Source organism: Zea mays, unplaced genomic scaffold, assembly GCF_902167145.1.
Source record: "Zea mays cultivar B73 unplaced genomic scaffold, Zm-B73-REFERENCE-NAM-5.0 scaffold_487, whole genome shotgun sequence".
Lineage (NCBI taxonomy): Eukaryota > Viridiplantae > Streptophyta > Magnoliopsida > Poales > Poaceae > Zea > Zea mays.
This window is the reverse complement of record NW_023367132.1, coordinates 854-23,045: the sequence shown is the minus strand read 5'-3', so window position 1 is coordinate 23,045 and position 22,192 is coordinate 854. Positions and strand designations below refer to the sequence as shown.

Genomic DNA, 22,192 nt, shown 5'->3' with positions numbered 1-22,192 from the left:
AAAAAAAAACTTATCTTGGTGCAGCACCAGAGCAGGAGGAGTCGGAGTGAGCAATAGTCAATCCACAAAAACGCTTATAAGATACGTTTCATCTCTCTCAATAGCCGATATGGCACTAATTAAACAAACCTATAACAGCGCATGTGTCCTACGATTTGTGCGGCCCAACGATTCGTGTGGCCCAGCGATTGGTGCGACCCAGTGTCCCTCGCACCCAGCTTCCCTATGCGAACGATGCCTGTCATCCTCTTCGGCAACCTTTGCTTCTGCGACGGCGCCGCACGCACGAGCTCCACTCCCGTGACCTCCTCCCCCACGACCTCAACCGCCGCTAGCTCTGCCACTTCCGCACGCTCCCTGTGCACGACCTCAACCTCGCCCGATTCAGCGCACACGAGGGAGAGGAACCCAAGGCTCGCACATGTCGAAAACCACTGACTCACCGCCGTCTTGCAATTCGCAACTGCCGCCGCCCATGGCCGAAACCCCTCGTCCCACCTCGTCTCTCCTCTCGACGTGTCAGAGCTCACCCCTGTGCGCCCCCGATAAGCCACCGCGCGCCCCTCAGCTCGGCTGCAGCGCCTGCTCCTCTTTGGGGTCCGCTCCCTCTCGGCTGCAGCGCCTGCTCCTCTTCGGGGTTCGCTCCCTCTGAGGCATACTCGACGCGTCGCAAGAGATCGGGGTCGCCTCCTCGCCGTGTTGGAGCCTCGGAGAACGACCTCCTGTACCAAGTGAAAGGGAAATGTGCCCTTGGGCCATTTCTAAGTATTTTGGTGATTGAGTGCCAACACAAGTGCTTAAATGTGAATTCATGCTTATGGATGGACAAAGTGCAAAACAAGAGCAAAGGTATGTTTCTAAGTCTTAGTACATTGGTTTTGTGTACTAATATACTTGTCTAAGTATTAGAAACAGAAAGAAGAAGAAAAGAGAAGAGTTGGCTGTGTACAACCAAAAGGCTGTTTCGGTCTAGGGCACCGGACTGTCCGGTGGTGCACCGGACAGTGTCCGGTGCGCCAGGCTGCCTCGAGCGAAGTGGCTGCTCTCGGGAATTCGCCGACGGCGTACGGCTATAATTCACCGGACTGTCCGGTGTGCACCGGACTGTCCGGTGAGCCAACGGTCGGCCGGGCCAACGGTCGGCCGCGCGATCTGCGTGGGACACGTGGCCGAGCCAACGGCTAGAAGGGGGCACCGGACTGTCCGGTGTGCACCGGACATGTCCGGTGCGCCAACGGCTCCAAGTCTGCCAACGGTCGGCTTCGCTATTTAAGGAAGGAAATCGGGCACCGGACAGTGTCCGGTGTGCACCGGACTGTCCGGTGCACCCGACGACAGAAGGCAAGGTTAGCCTTCCAGATTTGCTCTCAACGGCTCCTAGCTGCCTTGGGCCTATAAAAGGGACCCCTAGGCGCATGGAGGACAATACGAAGCAACCTTAGAGCATTCTTGATCATCCACACTCAGTCTTTGCGCATTTGTTTGTCATTCTCAGTGATTCGAGCTCCGTTCTAGTGAGAACTTTGAGATAGTCTTTTGAGCTCGATTCTTGGCCGTGTGTGTGCGCATATTTGCTGTGGATTTGTGTGTGTTGCTTCCCTCCCTTACTCCGCATTTCTTTGTGAATCTCAAGTGTAAGGGCGAGAGACTCCAAGTTGTGGAGATTCCTCGCAAACGGGATATTGAAAGGAAAAGCAAAACACTGTGGTATTCAAGTTGGTCTTTGTACTGCTTGAGAGGGGTTGATTGCAACCCTCGTCCGTTGAGACGCCACAACGTGGAGTAGGCAAGCGTTGGTCTTGGCCGAACCACGGGATAAACCACTGTGTCATCTCTGTGTTTGATCTCTTGTGGTATTGTGTTTTGTTAAGACTCCTCTCTAGCCACTTGGCGATTATTGGGCTAACACTTAACAAGTTTTTGTGGCTATAAGTTTAAGTTTCACAAGATCACCTATTCACCCCCCCTCTAGGTGCTCTCAATTGGTATCAGAGCCGTTCTCTTCACAAAGGGACTAACCGCCCGAAGAGATGGATCCTAAAGGGAAGGGAATCGTGATCAACGACAAGGAGAAGGAGTCCTTCGTCAACGAGCCAAGGGATGACAAGTCCAACGACTCGGGCTCGGGTCACAGACGCAAAGATGGGAAGAAGAAGAAGACAAGACGCATCAAGGAGATCGTCTACTACGACAGCGATGAGTCTACTTCCTCCCAAAAGGACGACGACCACAACGACTACGAGAAAAAGAAACTGGTCAATTCGAACTTTTCTTTTGACTACTCTCGTATTCCGCATAGTTCAAGTTCACATTTGCTTTCCATTCCACTCGGCAAGCCCCCACACTTTGATGGAGAGGACTACGGATTTTGGAGCCACAAAATGCGTAGTCACCTATTCTCTCTCCATCCTAGTATATGAGAGATTGTAGAAAGTGGAATGCACTTTGATAGTTCCGATAGTCCCATGTTCATTAATGAGCAAATACATAAGAATGCACAAGCTACTACTGTTCTTCTAGCTTCTTTGTGCAGGGATGAATACAACAAAGTGAGCGGCTTGGATAACGCCAAGCAAATATGGGACACCCTCAAGATCTCTCATGAAGGGAATGACGTCACCTTACTCACCAAGATGGAGTTGGTGGAGGGCGAGCTTGGACGGTTCGCAATGATAAGGGGCGAGGAGCCAACTCAAACATACAACCGGCTCAAGACCCTTATCAACAAAATAAGGAGCTATGGAAGCACGCGATGGACGGACCACGACGTCGTCCGACTGATGCTAAGGTCCTTTACCGTTCTTGATCCTCATTTGGTGAATAATATTCGTGAGAATCCCAGGTACACCAAAATGTCGCCCGAAGAAGTCCTTGGAAAATTCGTAAGTGGGCGAATGATGATCAAGGAGGCAAGGTACGTGGACGACGCCTTGAATGGACCGATCAACGAGCCGCAACCTCTTGCTCTCAAAGCAACAAGAAGCAAGGAGGCGCTACCTAACAAGGTGGCACAAATTGAGGCGGCCGGACTTAATGATGAAGAGATGGCTCTCATCATCAAGAGATTCAAGATGGCGCTCAAGGGTCGCAAGGGACAACCAAGCAAGACCAAAGCCAAAGGGAAGCGCTCATGCTTCAAATGCGGTAAGATTGGTCATTTTATTGCTAACTGTCCCGATAATGAAAGTGACCAGGAACTCGGGAGCAAGAGGGAAAAGAAGAAACATTACAAGAAGGCCAAGGGCGAGGCACATATCGGAAAGGAGTGGGATTCGGATTGCTCCTCCTCCGACTCCGACAATGAAGGACTCGCCGCCACCGCCTTCAACAAGTCGTCCCTCTTCCCCAACGAGCATCACACATGACTCATGGCGAAGGAGAAGAAGGTATGTACTCGAGAAAGTACCACTTATTCTTCTAGTGATGATGATTCTAGTGACGACAATGAAATAGACTATTCTAGTTTATTTAAAGGTCTAGATAGAATTAAATTGGCAAAATTAATGAGTTAATTGATGCCTTGAATGAAAAGGATAGGCTTTTAGAAAAGCAAGAGGATTTGTTATATGATGAACATGATAAATTTGTAGAAGCACAAAAATCTCATGCTTTAGAAGTTAAAAGAAACGAAATGCTTTCTTGTGAATTATCTTCTTGCCATGAGACAATTTCTAGCTTAAGGAGCATTAATGATGACTTGAATGCTAAGATTGCTAGTAAATCTAACTCTTGCGTAGAGAATGTTATAACTTGCACTAGGTGTAAAGATATTAACATTGATGCTTATAGTGAACACCTAGCTTGCATTTCTAAATTAAATGAAGAGGTGGCTAGTCTTAATACCCAACTTGAGACTAGCAAAAGTGATTTTGAGAAACTAAAATTTGCTAGGGATGCCTACACGGTTGGAAGACACCCCTCAATTAAGGATGGACTTGGCTTCAAGAGGGAAGCCAAGAACTTAACAAGCCATAAGGCTCCCATCTCCGCCAAGGAGAAAGGGAAGGCCCCTATGGCTAAAAGTACTAAAAGGAACCATGCTTTTATGTATCATGATAGGAGACAAACTAGAAATGCTTATAGGAGTTATTATGCTTATGATGACTTTAACTCTCATGCCATGGTTGCTTCTAGTTCTTCCTGTATGCATGATAGAAATATGTCTAGAAGAAATACTATTCATCATGTGCCTAGAAAGAATATTATTCATGCTCCTAGGAAAGTAGTGAATGAACCTTCTACAATTTATTGTGCTTTAAATGCTTCCTTTGCTATTTGTAGAAAGGATAGGAAAATAGTTGCTAGGAAGTTAGGGGCAAAATGCAAGGGAGACAAAACTTGCATTTGGGTCCCTAAGGATATTTGCACTAACCTTGTAGGACCCAACATGAGTTGGGTACCTAAGACCCAAGCCTAAATTTGCCTTGCAGGTTTATGCATCCGGGGGTTCAAGCTGGATTATCGACAGCGGATGCACAAACCATATGACGGGGGAGAAGAAGATGTTCACCTCCTATGTCAAGAATAAAGATTCCCAAGATTCAATTATATTCGGTGATGGGAATCAAGGCAAGGTAAAAGGGTTAGGTAAAATTGCAATTTCTAATGAGCACTCTATCTCTAATGTGTTTTTAGTTGAGTCTCTTGGCTACAATTTGCTATCTGTTAGCCAACTATGCAATATGGGATATAATTGTCTTTTTACAAATGTAGATGTGTCTGTCTTTAGAAGAAGTGATGGTTCACTAGCATTTAAGGGTGTATTAGACGGCAAGCTTTATTTAGTTGATTTTGCAAAAGAGGAGGCCGGTCTAGATGCATGCTTAATTGCTAAGACTGGCATGGGCTGGCTGTGGCATCGCCGCTTAGCACATGTGGGGATGAAGAACCTTCACAAGCTTCTAAAGGGAGAACACGTGATAGGTTTGACTAATGTGCATTTCGAAAAAGATAGACCTTGTGCAGCTTGTCAAGCAGGTAAACAAGTGGGAGGAGCGCATCACAGCAAGAATGTGATGACCACTTCAAGACCCCTGGAGTTACTACACATGGACCTCTTCGGACCCGTCGCCTATCTAAGCATAGGAGGAAGTAAGTATGGTCTAGTTATTGTTGATGACTTTTCCCGCTTCACTTGGGTATTCTTTTTGCAGGATAAATCTGAAACCCAAGGGACCCTCAAGCGCTTCCTAAGGAGAGCTCAAAATGAGTTTGAGCTCAAGGTGAAGAAGATAAGGAGCGACAACGGGTCCGAGTTCAAGAACCTTCAAGTGGAGGAGTTCCTTGAGGAGGAAGGGATCAAGCACAAGTTCTCCGCTCCCTACACACCACAACAAAATGGTGTGGTAGAGAGGAAGAACAGGACACTCATTGATATGGCGAGGACGATGCTTGGAGAGTTCAAGACCCCCGAGTGCTTTTGGTCGGAAGCCGTGAACACGGCTTGTCACGCCATCAACAGGGTCTACCTTCACCGCCTCCTCAAGAAGACGTCGTATGAGCTTCTAACCGGTAACAAACCCAATGTATCTTACTTTCGTGTATTTGGGAGCAAATGCTACATTCTAGTGAAGAAGGGTAGAAATTCTAAGTTTGCTCCCAAAGCTGTAGAAGGGTTTTTTGTTAGGTTATGACTCAAATACAAAGGCGTATAGAGTCTTCAACAAATCATCGGGTTTGGTTGAAGTCTCTAGCGACGTTGTATTTGATGAGACTAATGGCTCTCCAAGAGAGCAAGTTGTTGATTGTGATGATGTAGATGAAGAAGATGTTCCGACGGCTGCTATACGAACCATGGCGATTGGAGAAGTGCGGCCACAGGAACAAGATGAACGAGATCAACCTTCTTCCTCAACAACGGTGCATCCCCCAACTCAAGACGATGAACAGGTTCATCAACAGGAGGCATGTGATCAAGGGGGAGCACAAGATGATCATGTGATGGAGGAAGAAGCGCAACCGGCACCTCCAACCCAAGTTCGAGCGATGATTCAAAGGAATCATCCCATCGATCAAATTCTGGGTGATATTAGCAAGGGAGTAACAACTCGATCTCGATTAGTTAATTTTTGTGAGCATTACTCCTTTGTCTCTTCTATTGAGCCTTTCAGGGTAGAGGAGGCCTTGCTAGATCCGGACTGGGTGGTGGCCATGCAGGAGGAGCTCAACAATTTCAAGCGCAATGAAGTTTGGACACTGGTGCCTCGTCCCAAGCAAAATGTTGTGGGAACCAAGTGGGTGTTCCGCAACAAACAAGACGAGCACGGGGTGGTGACAAGGAACAAGGCTAGACTTGTGGCAAAAGGTTATGCCCAAGTCGCACGTTTGGACTTTGAGGAGACTTTTGCTCCTGTGGCTAGGCTAGAATCAATTCGTATCTTGCTAGCATATGCTGCTCACCATTCTTTCAGGTTGTACCAAATGGATGTGAAGAGCGCTTTCCTCAATGGGCCGATCAAAGAGGAGGTGTACGTAGAGCAACCCCCTGGCTTCGAGGATGAACGGTACCCCGACCACGTGTGTAAGCTCTCTAAGGCGCTCTATGGACTTAAGCAAGCCCCAAGAGCATGGTATGAATGCCTTAGAGACTTTCTAATTGTTAATGCTTTCAAGGTTGGGAAAGCCGATCCAACTCTCTTTACTAAGACATGTGATGGTGATCTGTTTGTGTGCCAAATTTATGTCGATGACATAATATTTGGTTCTACTAACCAAAAGTCTTGTGAAGAGTTTAGCAGGGTAATGACGCAGAAATTCGAGATGTCGATGATGGGCGAGTTGAACTACTTCCTTGGGTTCCAAGTGAAGCAACTCAAGGACGGCACCTTCATCTCCCAAACGAAGTACACACAAGATCTGCTAAAGCGGTTTGGGATGAAGGACGCCAAGCCCGCAAAGACGCCGATGGGAACCGACGGACACACCGACCTCAACAAAGGAGGTAAGTCCGTTGATCAAAAAGCATACCGGTCAATGATAGGGTCTTTACTTTATTTATGTGCTAGTAGACCGGATATTATGCTTAGCGTATGCATGTGTGCTAGATTTCAATCCGATCCTAAGGAGTGTCACTTAGTGGCGGTGAAGCGAATTCTAAGATATTTGGTTGCTACGCCTTGCTTCGGGCTCTGGTATCCAAAAGGGTCTACCTTTGACTTGGTTGGATACTCAGATTCCGACTATGCTGGATGTAAGGTCGATAGGAAGAGTACATCAGGGACGTGCCAATTCTTAGGAAGGTCCCTGGTGTCGTGGAACTCTAAGAAACAAACCTCCGTTGCCCTATCCACCGCTGAGGCCGAGTATGTTGCCGCAGGACAGTGTTGCGCGCAACTAATTTGGATGAGGCAAACCCTCCGGGACTTTGGCTACAATCTAAGCAAAGTCCCACCCCTATGTGATAATGAGAGTGCTATCCGCATGGCGGAAAATCCTGTTGAACACAGCCGCGCAAAGCACATAGACATCCGGCATCACTTTTTGAGAGACCACCAGCAAAAGGGAGATATCAAAGTGTTTCATGTTAGCACCGAGAACCAGCTAGCCGATATCTTTACCAAGCCTCTAGATGAGAAGACCTTTTGCAGGCTGCGTAGTGAGCTAAATGTCTTAGATTCGCGGAACTTGGATTGAATTGTAGCATACATATGTTTATGCCTTTGATCATGTTCATTCTGCATTTTGTTGCTTATTGTGGTGCTCAAGTTGTACAAACATTCCCTGGACCTCACAAGTCCTTGTGTAAGTGATGCACATATTTAGGGGGAGTTGTGTTACAACTTGACCCTTTGAGACTAACCATATGCTTGAGTTTACTTGATTTAGTCTCGAAGGAGAATTGAAAGGGAAAAGGTGGACTTGGACCATGAAAGACTTCCGCTGCACTCCGATGAGAGGGTAACTTATTCCAAGTTCATCTCATGAACTCTTATTGCCATTTGCTCTTAATTGAAGATTTTGGTGAGGCAATGGGGTTATCGGGCCAAGATTGATCCCGTTTTGGTGTTTGATGCCAAAGGGGGAGAAAATAAAGGCCAAAGCAATAGATGGATCAGCTACCACTTGAGAAATTTTGAAAATAGTAGAATAGAGCTTTTGGTTTGTCAAAACTCTTGCATTGTCTCTTTTGTCAGAATAGAGCTTTTGCATTGTCTCTTTTGTCAAAAGTTGGCCTCTTGTGGGGAGAAGTGTTGATTATGGGAAATAGGGGGAGTTTTTGAAATCTTTGATCAGTCTCTTTTGAAATGACTCTCTTTATGCTTCAACATGTGTGTTTGACTTAGAGATAGAGATTTGAGTTTGATTTGCAAAAACAAACCAAGTGGTGGCAAAGGATGATCCATATATGCCAAAAATGAATCAAAATAAATTTGAGTTTTATTCGAAGTGATTTTGCACTTATTCTAGTTGCTTTATGTTGTGTTGGCATAAATCACCAAAAAGGGGGAGATTGAAAGGGAAATGTGCCCTTGGGCCATTTCTAAGTATTTTGGTGATTGAGTGCCAACACAAGTGCTTAAATGTGAATTCATGCTTATGGATGGACAAAGTGCAAAACAAGAGCAAAGGTATGTTTCTAAGTCTTAGTACATTGGTTTTGTGTACTAATATACTTGTCTAAGTATTAGAAACAGAAAGAAGAAGAAAAGAGAAGAGTTGGCTGTGTACAGCCAAAAGGCTGTTTCGGTCTGGGGCACCGGACAGTGTCCGGTGCGCCAGGCTGCCTCGAGCGAAGTGGCCGCTCTCGGGAATTCGCCGACGGCGTACAGCTATAATTCACCGGACTGTCCGGTGTGCACCGGACTGTCCGGTGAGCCAACGGTCGGCCGGGCCAACGGTCGGCCGCGCGATCTGCGTGGGACACGTGGCCGAGCCAACGGCTAGAAGGGGGCACCGGACTGTCCGGTGTGCACCGGACATGTCCGGTGCGCCAACGGCTCCAAGTCTGCCAACGGTCGGCTTCGCTATTTAAGGAAGGAAATCGGGCACCGGACAGTGTCCGATGTGCATCGGACTGTCCGGTGCACCCGACGACAGAAGGCAAGGTTAGCCTTCCAGATTTGCTCTCAACGGCTCCTAGCTGCCTTGGGGCTATAAAAGGGACCCCTAGGCGCATGGAGGACAATACGAAGCAACCTTAGAGCATTCTTGATCATCCACACTCAGTCTTTGCACATTTGTTTGTCATTCTCAGTGATTCGAGCTCCGTTCTAGTGAGAACTTTGAGATAGTCTTTTGAGCTCGATTCTTGGCCGTGTGTGTGCGCATATTTGCTGTGGATTTGTGTGTGTTGCTTCCCTCCCTTACTCCGCATTTCTTTGTGAATCTCAAGTGTAAGGGCGAGAGACTCCAAGTTGTGGAGATTCCTCGCAAACGGGATATTGAAAGGAAAAGCAAAACACTGTGGTATTCAAGTTGGTCTTTGGACTGCTTGAGAGGGGTTGATTGCAACCCTCGTCCGTTGGGACGCCACAACGTGGAGTAGGCAAGCGTTGGTCTTGGCCGAACCACGGGATAAACCACTGTGTCATCTCTGTGTTTGATCTCTTGTGGTATTGTGTTTTGTTAAGACTCCTCTCTAGCCACTTGGCGATTATTGAGCTAACACTTAACAAGTTTTTGTGGCTATAAGTTTAAGTTTCACAGGATCACCTATTCACCCCCCCTCTAGGTGCTCTCACCAAGTGCGCGTCACCGCCAACGGCGACCTCGAGACCGTCATGCACCCCAAGTTGGATGACTTCACCGCCGATGGCCGCAAGTCTCCTGACGTCGAGATCCCTGTCGACGCGCCCACCATGATGTGGGACTTCGCCGTCACCGAGGACCACACCAACATCTCGGACCAGCAGATCGTGTTCAAGGTTCAGGAGATGGTGCTGGGCTGCTCCTCCACGGTGTACGATAGGGACAAGACCGCCTCTTCCCCCCTCCCCGCGCTTTTGCTGATCGGCCTTCAATTTCTCAAGGTGAGTTTAGTCAAAACTTTCTTCAATATGCTTTTGCCTTTTGTGCCTTTTGTGTGCTTGGCTGCCTGTGCTACAACGAGCCTTTAGTATTGTTCTTCTCTGGTGATGTGGTTCATCTTTCTTGGGTTCATCTGCCATGTGCTTCTGTCTGCTGTAGTGTGGCATCTCTCCTTTTGTTCGTGTGTTTTGTGTCATGGCATCTTATGTTGGGGTAGGATCTATAATATCATGTTGCTGGTTTCATCAAAGATGTTTATGGACTGTCTGATCACCTACGGAGCAAGGGTTCCTTACTAGGAAGTGTGACCTTCAAGAGAACTGTTTTGTGGTTCCTTCTGTGTAGTGCCACCAGTAAAGGACAATAAGTAGCTAGACCATGCTCTGTTGTAGGCACTGCTAGAAATACTGGGTGCCTCTGCTTTCTGAATTCCTTCATTTATCTCAAAATTCCATATATTTTTGGGTGCAAGGAACATGTTCTATTCTGTGAAATACCTAGGGGACCATGTGAAAGGGAAATGTGCCCTTGGGCCATTTCTAAGTATTTTGGTGATTGAGTGCCAACGCAAGTGCTTAAATGTGAATTCATGCTTATGGATGGACAAAGTGCAAAACAAGAGCAAAGGTATGTTTCTAAGTCTTAGTACATTGGTTTTGTGTACTAATATACTTGTCTAAGTATTAGAAACAGAAAGAAGAAGAAAAGAGAAGAGTTGGCTGTGTACAACCAAATGGCTGTTTCGGTCTGGGGCACCGGACAGTGTCCGGTGCGCCAGGCTGCCTCGAGCGAAGTGGCTGCTCTCAGGAATTCGCCGACGGCGTACGGCTATAATTCACCGGACTGTCCGGTGTGCACCGGACTGTCCGGTGAGCCAACGGTCGGCCGGGCCAACGGTCGGCCGCGCGATCTGTGCGGGACACGTGGCCGAGCCAACGGCTAGAAGGGGGCACCGGACTGTCCGGTGTGCACCGGACATGTCCGGTGCGCCAACGGCTCCAAGTCTGCCAACGGTCGGCTTCGCTATTTAAGGAAAGGAATCGGGCACCGGACACTGTCCGGTGTGCACCGGACTGTCCGGTGCGCCACTCGACAGAAGGCAAGGATGGCCTTCCAGATTTGTTCTCAACGGCTCCTAGCTGCCTTGGGGCTATAAAAGGGACCCCTAGGCGCATGGAGGAGTACACCAAGCATTCCTACAACATTCCTAAGCACCAAGACATCGATCTCACGCATTCGTTTCATTGTGATAGCATCTAGAGCTCTTGTTGAGTTGCGAACTCTTTGAGTTGTGTTGCGAGCTCTTGTTGCGACTTGTGTGCGTGTTGTTGCTCTGATCTTTTGAAGTCTTGTGTGCGTTGCTCTTTCCCCCTTTGCTCTGTGTTCTTTGTGAACTTCAATTGTAAGGGCGAGAGACTCCAAGTTGTGGAGATTCCTCGCAAACGGGATTGAGAAAAAGCAAGCAAAACACTATGGTATTCAAGTGGGTCTTTGGACCGCTTGAGAGGGGTTGATTGCAACCCTCGTCCGTTGGGACGCCACAACGTGGAGTAGGCAAGCGTTGGTCTTGGCCGAACCACGGGATAAACCACTGTGTCATCTCTGTGATTGATCTCTTGTGGTATTGTGTTTTGTTGAGACTCCTTTCTAGTCACTTGGCATTTATTGTGCTAACAATTAACAAGTTTTTGTGGCTATAAGCTTAAGTTTTACAGGATCACCTATTCACCCCCCCTCTAGGTGCTCTCAATTGGTATCAGAGCCGTTCTCTTCAAAAAGGGGACTAACCGCCCGAAGAGATGGATCCTAAGGGGAAGGGAATCGTGATCAACGACAAGGAAAAGGAGTCTTTCGTCAACGAGCCAAAAGATGACAAATCCAACGACTCTGGCTCGGGCCACAGACGTAAAGATGGGAAGAAAAAGAAGACAAGACGTATCAAGGAGATCGTCTACTACGACAGCGACGAGTCTACTTCTTCCCACAAGGACGACGACTACGACAAACAAAAGACGGTTAACTCAAACTTTTCTTTTGATTATTCGCGCATTCCGCATAGCTCAAATGCTCATTTGCTCCCCATTCCACTTGGCAAGCCTCCTCACTTTGATAGAGAGGACTACGGATTTTGGAGTCACAAAATGCGTACACACCTATTTTCTCTCCATCCAAGCATTTGGGAGATTGTGGAAAGTGGAATGAAATTTGATAGCTCGGATAGTCCTTCGTTTATTAATGAACAGATCCATAAAAATGCACAAGCTACTACTGTGTTGCTAGCCTCTTTGTGCAGGGACGAGTATCACAAGGTGAGCGGCTTGGACAATGCCAAGCAGATTTGGGACACCCTCAAGATCTCGCATGAGGGGAATGATGTCACCTTACTCACCAAGATGGAGTTGGTGGAGGGCGAGCTCAGACGATTCGCGATGATAAGGGGCGAGGAGCCGACACAAACATACAACCGGCTCAAGATCCTTATCAACAAAATAAGGAGCTACGGAAGCACGCGATGGACGGATCACGACGTCGTCCGCCTAATGCTAAGGTCATTTACCGTTCTTGATCCTCATCTCGTGAACAATATTCGTGAGAATCCCAGGTACACGAAGATGACGCCCGAGGAAGTACTCGGAAAATTCGTCAGCGGGCGAATGATGATTAAGGAAGCAAGGTACGTGGACGACGCCTTGAATGGACCGATCAACGAGCCGCAACCTCTTGCTCTCAAAGCAACAAGAAGCAAGGAGGCGCTACCTAGCAAGGTGGCACAAATTGAGGCGGCCGGACTTAATGATGAAGAGATGGCTCTCATCATCAAACGCTTTAAGACGGTGCTAAAAGGTCACAAGGGGCAGCCAAGCAAGACCAGGACAAAGGGGAAGCGCTCATGCTTCAAGTGCGGTAAGATTGGTCATTTTATCGCTAACTGTCCCGATAACGATAGTGACCAGGAACAGGGGAACAAGAGGGAAAAGAAGAATTACAAGAAGGCCAAGGGCGAGGCACATATCGGAAAGGAGTGGGATTCGGATTGCTCCTCCGACTCCGACAATGAAGGACTCGCCGCCACCGCCTTCAACAAGTCATCTCTCTTCCCCAACGAGCGTCACACATGCCTTATGGCAAGGGAGAAGAAGGTGAGTACTCGAGACTCCACTTATGCTTCTTCTAGTGATAATGAGTCTAGTGATGATGATGACATAGACTATTCATGCTTATTCAAGGGTTTAGATAGATCTAAGATAGACAAAATTAATGAATTGATTGATGCCTTGAATGATAAGAATGTGCTTTTAGAAAAGCAAGAGGATTTGTTGTATGAAGAACATGACAAATTTGTAGAAGCACAAAAATCACTTGCATTAGAAATTAAGAGAAATGAAATGCTTTCTTGTGAGTTGTCTACATGTCATGATTCAATTGCTAGTTTAAAGAGCATAAATGATGATTTAAATGTTAAACTAGAAAAATCTAGTAAATCAACATCTTGTGTAGAACATGTTGAGATTTGCACTAGGTGTAAAGATTTCGATGTTAATGCCTGTAGTGATCATTTAGTTTCAATTTCCAAACTAACTGAGGAACTGGCTAGTCTTAATGCCCAACTTAAGACTAGCAAGAATGAATTTGATAAACTAAAATTTGCAAGGGATGCCTACACGATCGGTAGACACCCCTCAATTAAGGATGGACTTGGCTTCAAGAGGGAAGCCAAGGACTTAACAAGCCATAAGGCTCCCATTCCCGCTAAGGAGAAAGGGAAGGCCCCTATGGCTACTAGTGCTAAAAAGAACCATGCCTTTTTGTATCATGATAGAAAAAATTCTAGAAATGCTTTTAGAAGTTATGATGCTTTTGATTCACATGCTTATGATTCTTATGCTATGACTGCTTCTAATTCTCATGTTGTGCATGATAGAAAGGTTGGTAGAAGAAATGTTGTTCACAATATGCCTAGGAGAAATGTTGTTAATGCCCATAGGAAAGTTCATGGACCTTCTACAATTTATCATGCCCTAAATGCTTCCTTTGCTATTTGTAGAAAGGATAGGAAGATTGTTGCTAGGAAGTTAGGGGCTAAATGCAAAGGAGACAAAACTTGCATTTGGGTCCCTAAGGATATTTGCACTAACCTTGTAGGACCCAACAAGAGTTGGGTACCTAAGTCCCAAGCCTAAATTTGCCTTGCAGGTTTATGCATCCGGGGGTTCAAGCTGGATTATTGATAGCGGATGCACAAACCATATGACGGGGGAGAAGAAGATGTTCACCTCCTACGTCAAGAATAAGGATTCCAAGATTCAATTATATTCGGTGATGGGAATCAAGGCAAGGTAAAAGGATTAGGTAAAATTGCAATCTCAAACGAGCACTCAATTTCTAATGTGTTTTTAGTTGAGTCCTTGGGATATAATTTGCTATCTGTTAGTCAATTATGCAACATGGGATATAACTGTCTATTTACAAATATAGATGTGTCTGTCTTTAGAAGAAGTGATGGTTCACTACCTTTTAAGGGTGTATTAGACGACAAACTCTATTTAGTTGATTTTGCAAAAGAGGAGGCCGTTCTAGATGCATGCTTAATAGCTAAGACTAGCATGGGCTGGCTGTGGCATCGCCGCTTAGCACATGTGGGGATGAAGAACCTTCACAAGCTTCTAAAGGGAGAACACGTGATAGGTTTGACTAACGTACAATTCGAAAAAGATAGACCTTGTGCAGCTTGTCAAGCAGGTAAACAAGTGGGAGGAGCACATCACAGCAAGAATGTGATGACCACATCAAGACCCCTGGAGCTGCTACACATGGACCTCTTCGGACCCGTCGCTTATCTGAGCATAGGAGGAAGTAAGTATGGTCTAGTTATTGTTGATGACTTTTCCCGCTTCACTTGGGTGTTCTTTTTGCAGGATAAGTCTGAAACCCAAGGGACCCTCAAGCGCTTCCTCAGGAGAGCTCAAAATGAGTTTGAGCTCAAGGTGAAGAAGATAAGGAGCGACAACGGGTCCGAGTTCAAGAACCTTCAAGTGGAGGAGTTCCTTGAGGAGGAAGGGATCAAGCACGAGTTCTCCGCTCCCTATACACCACAACAAAATGGTGTGGTAGAGAGGAAGAACAGGACGCTAATAGACATGGCGAGGACTATGCTTGGAGAATTCAAGACCCCCGAGCGTTTTTGGTCGGAAGCCGTGAACACGGCTTGCCACGCCATCAAAAGGGTCTACCTTCACCGCCTCCTCAAGAAGACGTCATATGAGCTTCTAACCGGTAACAAACCCAATGTATCGTACTTTCGTGTATTTGGGAGCAAGTGCTACATTCTAGTGAAGAAGGGTAGAAATTCTAAATTTGCTCCCAAAGCAGTAGAAGGGTTTTTGTTAGGTTATGACTCAAATACAAAGGCGTATAGAGTCTTCAACAAATCATCGGGTTTTGTTGAAGTCTCTAGCGACGTTGTATTTGATGAGACTAATGGCTCTCCAAGAGAGCAAGTTGTTGATCTTGATGATGTAGATGAAGAAGACGTTCCAACGGCCGCTATGCGCACCATGGCGATTGGTGATGTGCGACCACAGGAACAATTGGAGCAAGATCAACCTTCTTCCTCAACTATGGTGCATCCCCCAACCCGAGACGATGAACAGGTTCATCAAAAGGAGACGTGTGATCAAGGGGGAGCACAAGATGATCAAGTGATGGAGGAAGAAGCGCAACCGGCACCTCCAACCCAAGTCCGAGCGGTGATTCAAAGGGATCATCCTGTCGACCAAATTTTGGGTGACATTAGTAAGGGAGTAACTACTCGATCTAGATTAGTTAATTTTTGTGAGCATTACTCCTTTGTCTCTTCTATTGAGCCTTTCAGGGTAGAGGAGGCCTTGCTAGATCCGGACTGGGTGTTGGCCATGCAGGAGGAGCTCAACAACTTCAAGCGCAATGAAGTTTGGACACTGGTGCCTCGTCCCAAGCAAAATGTTGTGGGAACCAAGTGGGTGTTCCGCAACAAACAGGACGAGCACGGGGTGGTGACGAGGAACAAGGCTCGACTTGTGGCAAAAGGTTATGCCCAAGTCGCAGGTTTGGACTTTGAGGAGACATTTGCTCCTGTGGCTAGGCTAGAGTCTATTCGCATCTTGCTAGCATATGCCGCTCACCATTCTTTCAGGTTGTTCCAAATGGATGTGAAGAGCGCTTTCCTCAACGGGCCGATCAAGGAGGAGGTGTACGTGGAGCAACCCCCTGGCTTCGAGGATGAACGGTACCCCGACCACGTGTGTAAGCTCTCTAAGGCGCTCTATGGACTTAAGCAAGCCCCAAGAGCATGGTATGAATGCTTTAGAGACTTTCTAATTGTTAATGCTTTCAAGGTTGGGAAAGCTGATCCAACTCTCTTTACTAAGACATGTGATGGTGATTTGTTTGTGTGCCAAATTTATGTCGATGACATAATATTTGGTTCTACTAACCAAAAGTCTTGTGAAGAGTTTAGCAGGGTGATGACGCAGAAATTCGAAATGTCGATGATGGGCAAGTTGAACTACTTCCTTGGGTTCCAAGTGAAGCAACTCAAGGACGGCACCTTCATCTCCCAAACGAAGTACACGCAAGATCTGCTAAAGCGGTTTGGGATGAAGGACGCCAAGCCCGCAAAGACGCCGATGGGAACCGACGGACACACCGACCTCAACAAAGGAGGTAAGTCCGTTGATCAAAAAGCATACCGGTCAATGATAGGGTCTTTACTTTATTTATGTGCTAGTAGACCGGATATTATGCTTAGCGTATGCATGTGTGCTAGATTTCAATCCGATCCTAAGGAGTGTCACTTAGTGGCGGTGAAGCGAATTCTAAGATATTTAGTTGCTACGCCTTGCTTCGGGCTCTGGTATCCAAAAGGGTCTACCTTTGACTTGGTTGGATACTCAGATTTCGACTATGCTGGATGTAAGGTCGATAGGAAGAGTACATCAGGGATGTGCCAATTCTTAGGAAGGTCCCTGGTGTCGTGGAACTCTAAGAAACAAACCTCTGTTGCCCTATCCACCGCTGAGGCCGAGTATGTTGCCGCAGGACAGTGTTGCGCGCAACTACTTTGGATGAGGCAAACCCTCCGGGACTTTGGCTACAATCTGAGCAAAAGTCCCACTCCTATGTGATAATGAGAGTGCTATCCGCATGGCGGAAAATCCTGTTGAACACAGCCGCACAAAGCACATAGACATCCGGCATCACTTTTTGAGAGACCACCAGCAAAAGGGAGATATCGAAGTGTTTCATGTTAGCACCGAGAACCAGCTAGCCGATATCTTTACCAAGCCTCTAGATGAGAAGACCTTTTGCAGGCTGCGTAGTGGGCTAAATGTCCTAGATTCGCGGAACTTGGATTGAATTGTAGCATACATGTGTTTATGCCTTTGATCATGTACATTATGCATTTTGTTGCTTATTGTGGTGCTCAAGCTGTACAAACACTCCCTGGACCTCACAAGTCCGTTGCAAAGTGATGCACAGTTTTAGGGGGAGATGTGTTACAACTTGACCCTTTGAGACTAACCGTACGCTTGAGTTTGCTGGTTTTAGCCTCAAAGGAGAATTAAAAGGGAAAATGTGGACTTGGACCATGAAAGACTTCCACTGCACTCCGATGAGAGGGTAACTTATTCCAAGTTCATCTCATGCTCTCTCATTGCCTTTGTATTCTTATTGAAGATTTTGGTGAGGCAATGGGGTTCAAAGGGCCACGATTGATCCCGTTTTGGTGCTTGATGCCAAAGGGGGAGAAAATCAAGGCCAAAGCGATAAATGGATCAGCTACCACTTGAGAGATTTTTTTTAAAAAAAAAGTAGAATAGAGCTTTTGGTTTGTCAAAACTCTTTTGTTGTCTCTCTTGTCAAAAGTTTGGCTTGTTGTGGGGAGAAGTGTTAATTATGAAAAAAAGGGGGAGTTTTTGAAATCTTTGATCAATCTCTTTTGGAAAGACTCTCTTTATGCTTCAACATGTGTGTTTGACTTAGAGATAGAGATTTCAGTTTGATTTGCAAAAACAAACCAAGTGGTGGCAAAGGATGATCCATATATGCCAAAAGTGAATCAAAATAAATTTGAGTTTATTTGAAGTGATATTGCACTTGTTCTAGTTGCTTTATGTTGGTTGGCATAAATCACCAAAAAGGGGGAGATTGAAAGGGAAATGTGCCGTTGGGCCATTTCTAAGTATTTTGGTGATTGAGTGCCAACGCAAGTGCTTAAATGTGAATTCATGCTTATGGATGGACAAAGTGCAAAACAAGAGCAAAGGTATGTTTCTAAGTCTTAGTACATTGGTTTTGTGTACTAATATACTTGTCTAAGTATTAGAAACAGAAAGAAGAAGAAAAGAGAAGAGTTGGCTGTGTACAGCCAAATGGCTGTTTCGGTCTGGGGCACCAGACTGTCCGGTGGTGCACCGGACAGTGTCCGATGCGCCAGGCTGCCTCGAGCGAAGTGGCTGCTCTCGGGAATTCACCGACGGCGTACGGCTATAATTCACCGGACTGTCCGGTGTGCACCGGACTGTCCGGTGAGCCAACGGTCGGCCGGGCCAACGGTCGGCCACGCGATCTGCGCGGGACACGTGGCCGAGCCAACGGCTAGAAGGGGGCACCGGACTGTCCGGTGTGCACCGGACATGTCCGGTGCGCCAACGGCTCCAAGTCTGCCAACGGTCGGCTTCGCTATTTAAGGAAAGGAATCGGGCACCGGACACTGTCCGGTGTGCACCGGACACTGTCCGGTGTGCACCGGACTGTCCGGTGCGCCACTCGACAGAAGGCAAGGATGACCTTCCAGATTTGTTCTCAACGGCTCCTAGCTGCCTTGGGGCTATAAAAGGGACCCCTAGGCGCATGGAGGAGTACACCAAGCATTCCTACAACATTCCTAAGCACCAAGACATCGATCTCACGCATTCGTTTCATTGTGATAGCATCTAGAGCTCTTGTTGAGTTGCGAACTCTTTGAGTTGTGTTGCGAGCTCTTGTTGCGACTTGTGTGCGTGTTGTTGCTCTGATCTTTGAAGTCTTGTGTGCGTTGCTCTTTCCCCCTTTGCTCTGTGTTCTTTGTGAACTTCAATTGTAAGGGCGAGAGACTCCAAGTTGTGGAGATTCCTCGCAAACGGGATTGAGAAAAAGCAAGCAAAACACCGTGGTATTCAAGTGGGTCTTTGGACCGCTTGAGAGGGGTTGATTGCAACCCTCGTCTGTTGGGACGCCACAACATGGAGTAGGCAAGCGTTGTTCTTGGCCGAACCACGGGATAAACCACTGTGTCATCTCTGTGATTGATCTCTTGTGGTATTGTGTTTTGTTGAGACTCCTTTCTAGTCACTTGGCATTTATTGTGCTAACAATTAACAAGTTTTTGTGGCTATAAGCTTAAGTTTTACAGGATCACCTATTCACCCCCCCCCTCTAGGTGCTCTCACCATGTTTGGTTGATTCCTGTCAAACTCTGGGCACATTTGCCTCCATTCCTTTCATGTATGCTATGGGAGATCTTGACTTTACAAGTATGCCAGTCATGCTGACACTCCTGCTTGTCATTGTACACTTAATATCTGTTTGACTATCTGTAGTTGGCATCAGTGCTTATAGTCATAAGCTTTGAGTGAACATGCGTGCTGGGAAGGAATGCTGATATGCTTAGCTGTGCATGAGTATTGCTGTTGCAAGCTTTAGATATGCAGTGTTGTAGTCTTCAGTGCATGTATTTTCTAGAATATCAACACTTCTATATTGCAGAATGCAATCTGATAGTTTATATAGGAACAGATAAAGTTGATTGCTCTTTGGCATTATAGTACAGCAAGTGCAACACCTTGCGAAGTAATTTTCTACCTCATTGACATTTATAGGCTGGTTGTTCATACACTGTATTGCATGTGTATAATGAATTTACATTATCAGAATAGTTGTTAATTGTTACGTACTCCATTATACACATGTAAGCAACTTCGCTGAAGCATGGTCAACCATTTCAGTCTTAAAATTAATTCTGTTGAGGAAAATTTATATGATGCAAGTTAGTATAAGTCAATGTCTTCTTCATTGTCATAACTAGGTTGTATTTGATTGTGATTACGCCTAGGAGAAAGTTGTTTGGTACTAACAGGCCCTGCCCTGTGTTTCACCATACCCTTGTTGCTTCGCAACTTATGGAAACAATACTATCTTGTTTTCTACAACCTGTTCATAGGTTTGCTTGAGCTTTAGCTTGTAGGACGCACATTATGGATCTCTAATGTTGTTTTAAAGTCATTGTTATGTTAAGGCCTTAATAGTATATTGATTTGTTGCACTTGGCTCTTGGCCACTTAGATGATCAAGACCGTGTCTTATCTCTGATCTTGCACCTATGGTATTGCTCCTGGTGTAAAACGTTAATGGGCATATGCCCTGTTCTTTCTCAACATATCTCTACTAACTATTAAGGGGGCAGTGTAGACTGCCCTCGCCTGCGATCCCACCCGCGCCTGCGATCCCGCCGCCGCGAATCCCTCGCCGCGAAACCGTCGGCCTGGTCCACCAGCCGCTCAACCGGTACGACAACAACGCCATCGCCATCTTTAACGCCCGCAACGACCAGGTCGACCACCTCCTAGGCGCCCTCGCAGCGGTGCTCGCCCCGCTCCTCGACTTCCACCTCGTCGCGGCGCAGGGCATCATGCCCTGGTCGGGCTCGAAGATCAACCCCAACGCCTACAGCCTCCCCTGCCAGGTCCACCTATTCGCGCGCCCCGCCGCTGCCGTCCATCGTCGAGGTCGCCCTCCACGAGGCCGACATCGACCTCATCCATGTCGACCACCTCGAGTTCGCCCTCTCCCAGGCGGCCGCGGTCATGGAGCAGTTCAAGAAGCCGGACCGCGACCACGACGTCGATAAGCTCTTCTCGCTTGTGGGGGAAAGAAAGGAAGAATCAGACTCAGCCCATGGACCCCGCCCGGGATGTCGTGCTATCCGAGCTCTTCGGACACCAGAAGGAGGCGCTGGGGTGGATGGTGCACCGGGAGGAGTCCGCCGACCTGCCGCCCCTTCTGGCAAGAAGGTGAAGATGGGGGATTCGAGAACGTGCTTACCAATCAAAAGACGGAGAAATGACCGTCGCTGTTAAAGGGCGGGATCTTCGCTGATGATATGGGGCTAGGGAAGACACTTACACTCTTGTCATTGATTGGAAGGACTAAAGCTCGCAATGTGGGTGCGAAGAAGGCTAGAGGGAGCAAGAGGAGGAAGGTTGAGGACGGAGGGAGGGGTCGCGGACCACACTTGTGGTCTGCCACCCTCGGTGTTCTCATCTTGGGTGACACAACTGGAGGAGTACTTGAAAGCAGGCAGCCTGAAAGTCTACATGTACCATGGCGAGCGGACGAGAGATAAGAAGGAGCTGTTGAAGTACGACCTCGTTCTTACCACCTACAGCATCTGGGGGACAGAATTTGAGCAGGAGGACTCACCGGTGAAGGATATCGAGTGGTTTCGTGTGATCCTGGATGAAGCCCATGTGATCAAGAACTCTGCAGCACGACAGACGAAGGCGGTTATCGCTCTGAATGCAGAGAGGCGGTGGGTGGTCACTGGGACAACCCATTCAGAACAACTCATTTGATTTATACACCCTCATGGCATTTTTGAGATTCTAGCCTTTCTCAATAAAGAGCTGCTGGCAGAGCTTGATCCAGCACCCCTTAGAGAAAGGAAGTAAGACTGGATTGTCACGGTTGCAAGTAAGTTGACCTGAATTTTCCTGTCTTCTTAATTTTCACCATATAGGACATCGATTAATTTGGTGTTTTAAACAGTGCATGCTCAAAGTGATCTAAAAATACTTATCTTTCACTCACAAATTTCGAGTTTCTTTTGTGTGCTTATTCCAGAACCTCTTAGGTGCTATTTCATTGCGGAGAATCAAAGAGATGGACGATGGAAACAAGAGCATGGTTGAACTTCCCTCCAAAACTGTTTTGGCTTGTTATATTGATCTTTCTGCAGAGGAGCGTGAATACTATGATTAGATGGAACAGGAAGGGAGGAACAAAATGCAGGAATTCGGTGACAGAGATTCGATTTTGGGTAATTACTCAACTGTGCTTTATTTCATTCTGAGGCTCCGCCAGCTCAGTGATGATGTTGCATTGTGTCCTTTAGACATGAAAGCATTGTTTCCTGCAAACTCTATCAAAG

General features: G+C 46.8%; 1 pseudogene; it reads left to right on the top strand.

Moving 5' to 3' along the window:
- The window catches only part of LOC118475573 (putative SWI/SNF-related matrix-associated actin-dependent regulator of chromatin subfamily A member 3-like 1), a 24,750-nt pseudogene extending 2,558 nt beyond the window's left edge, over nt 1–22,192 (top strand).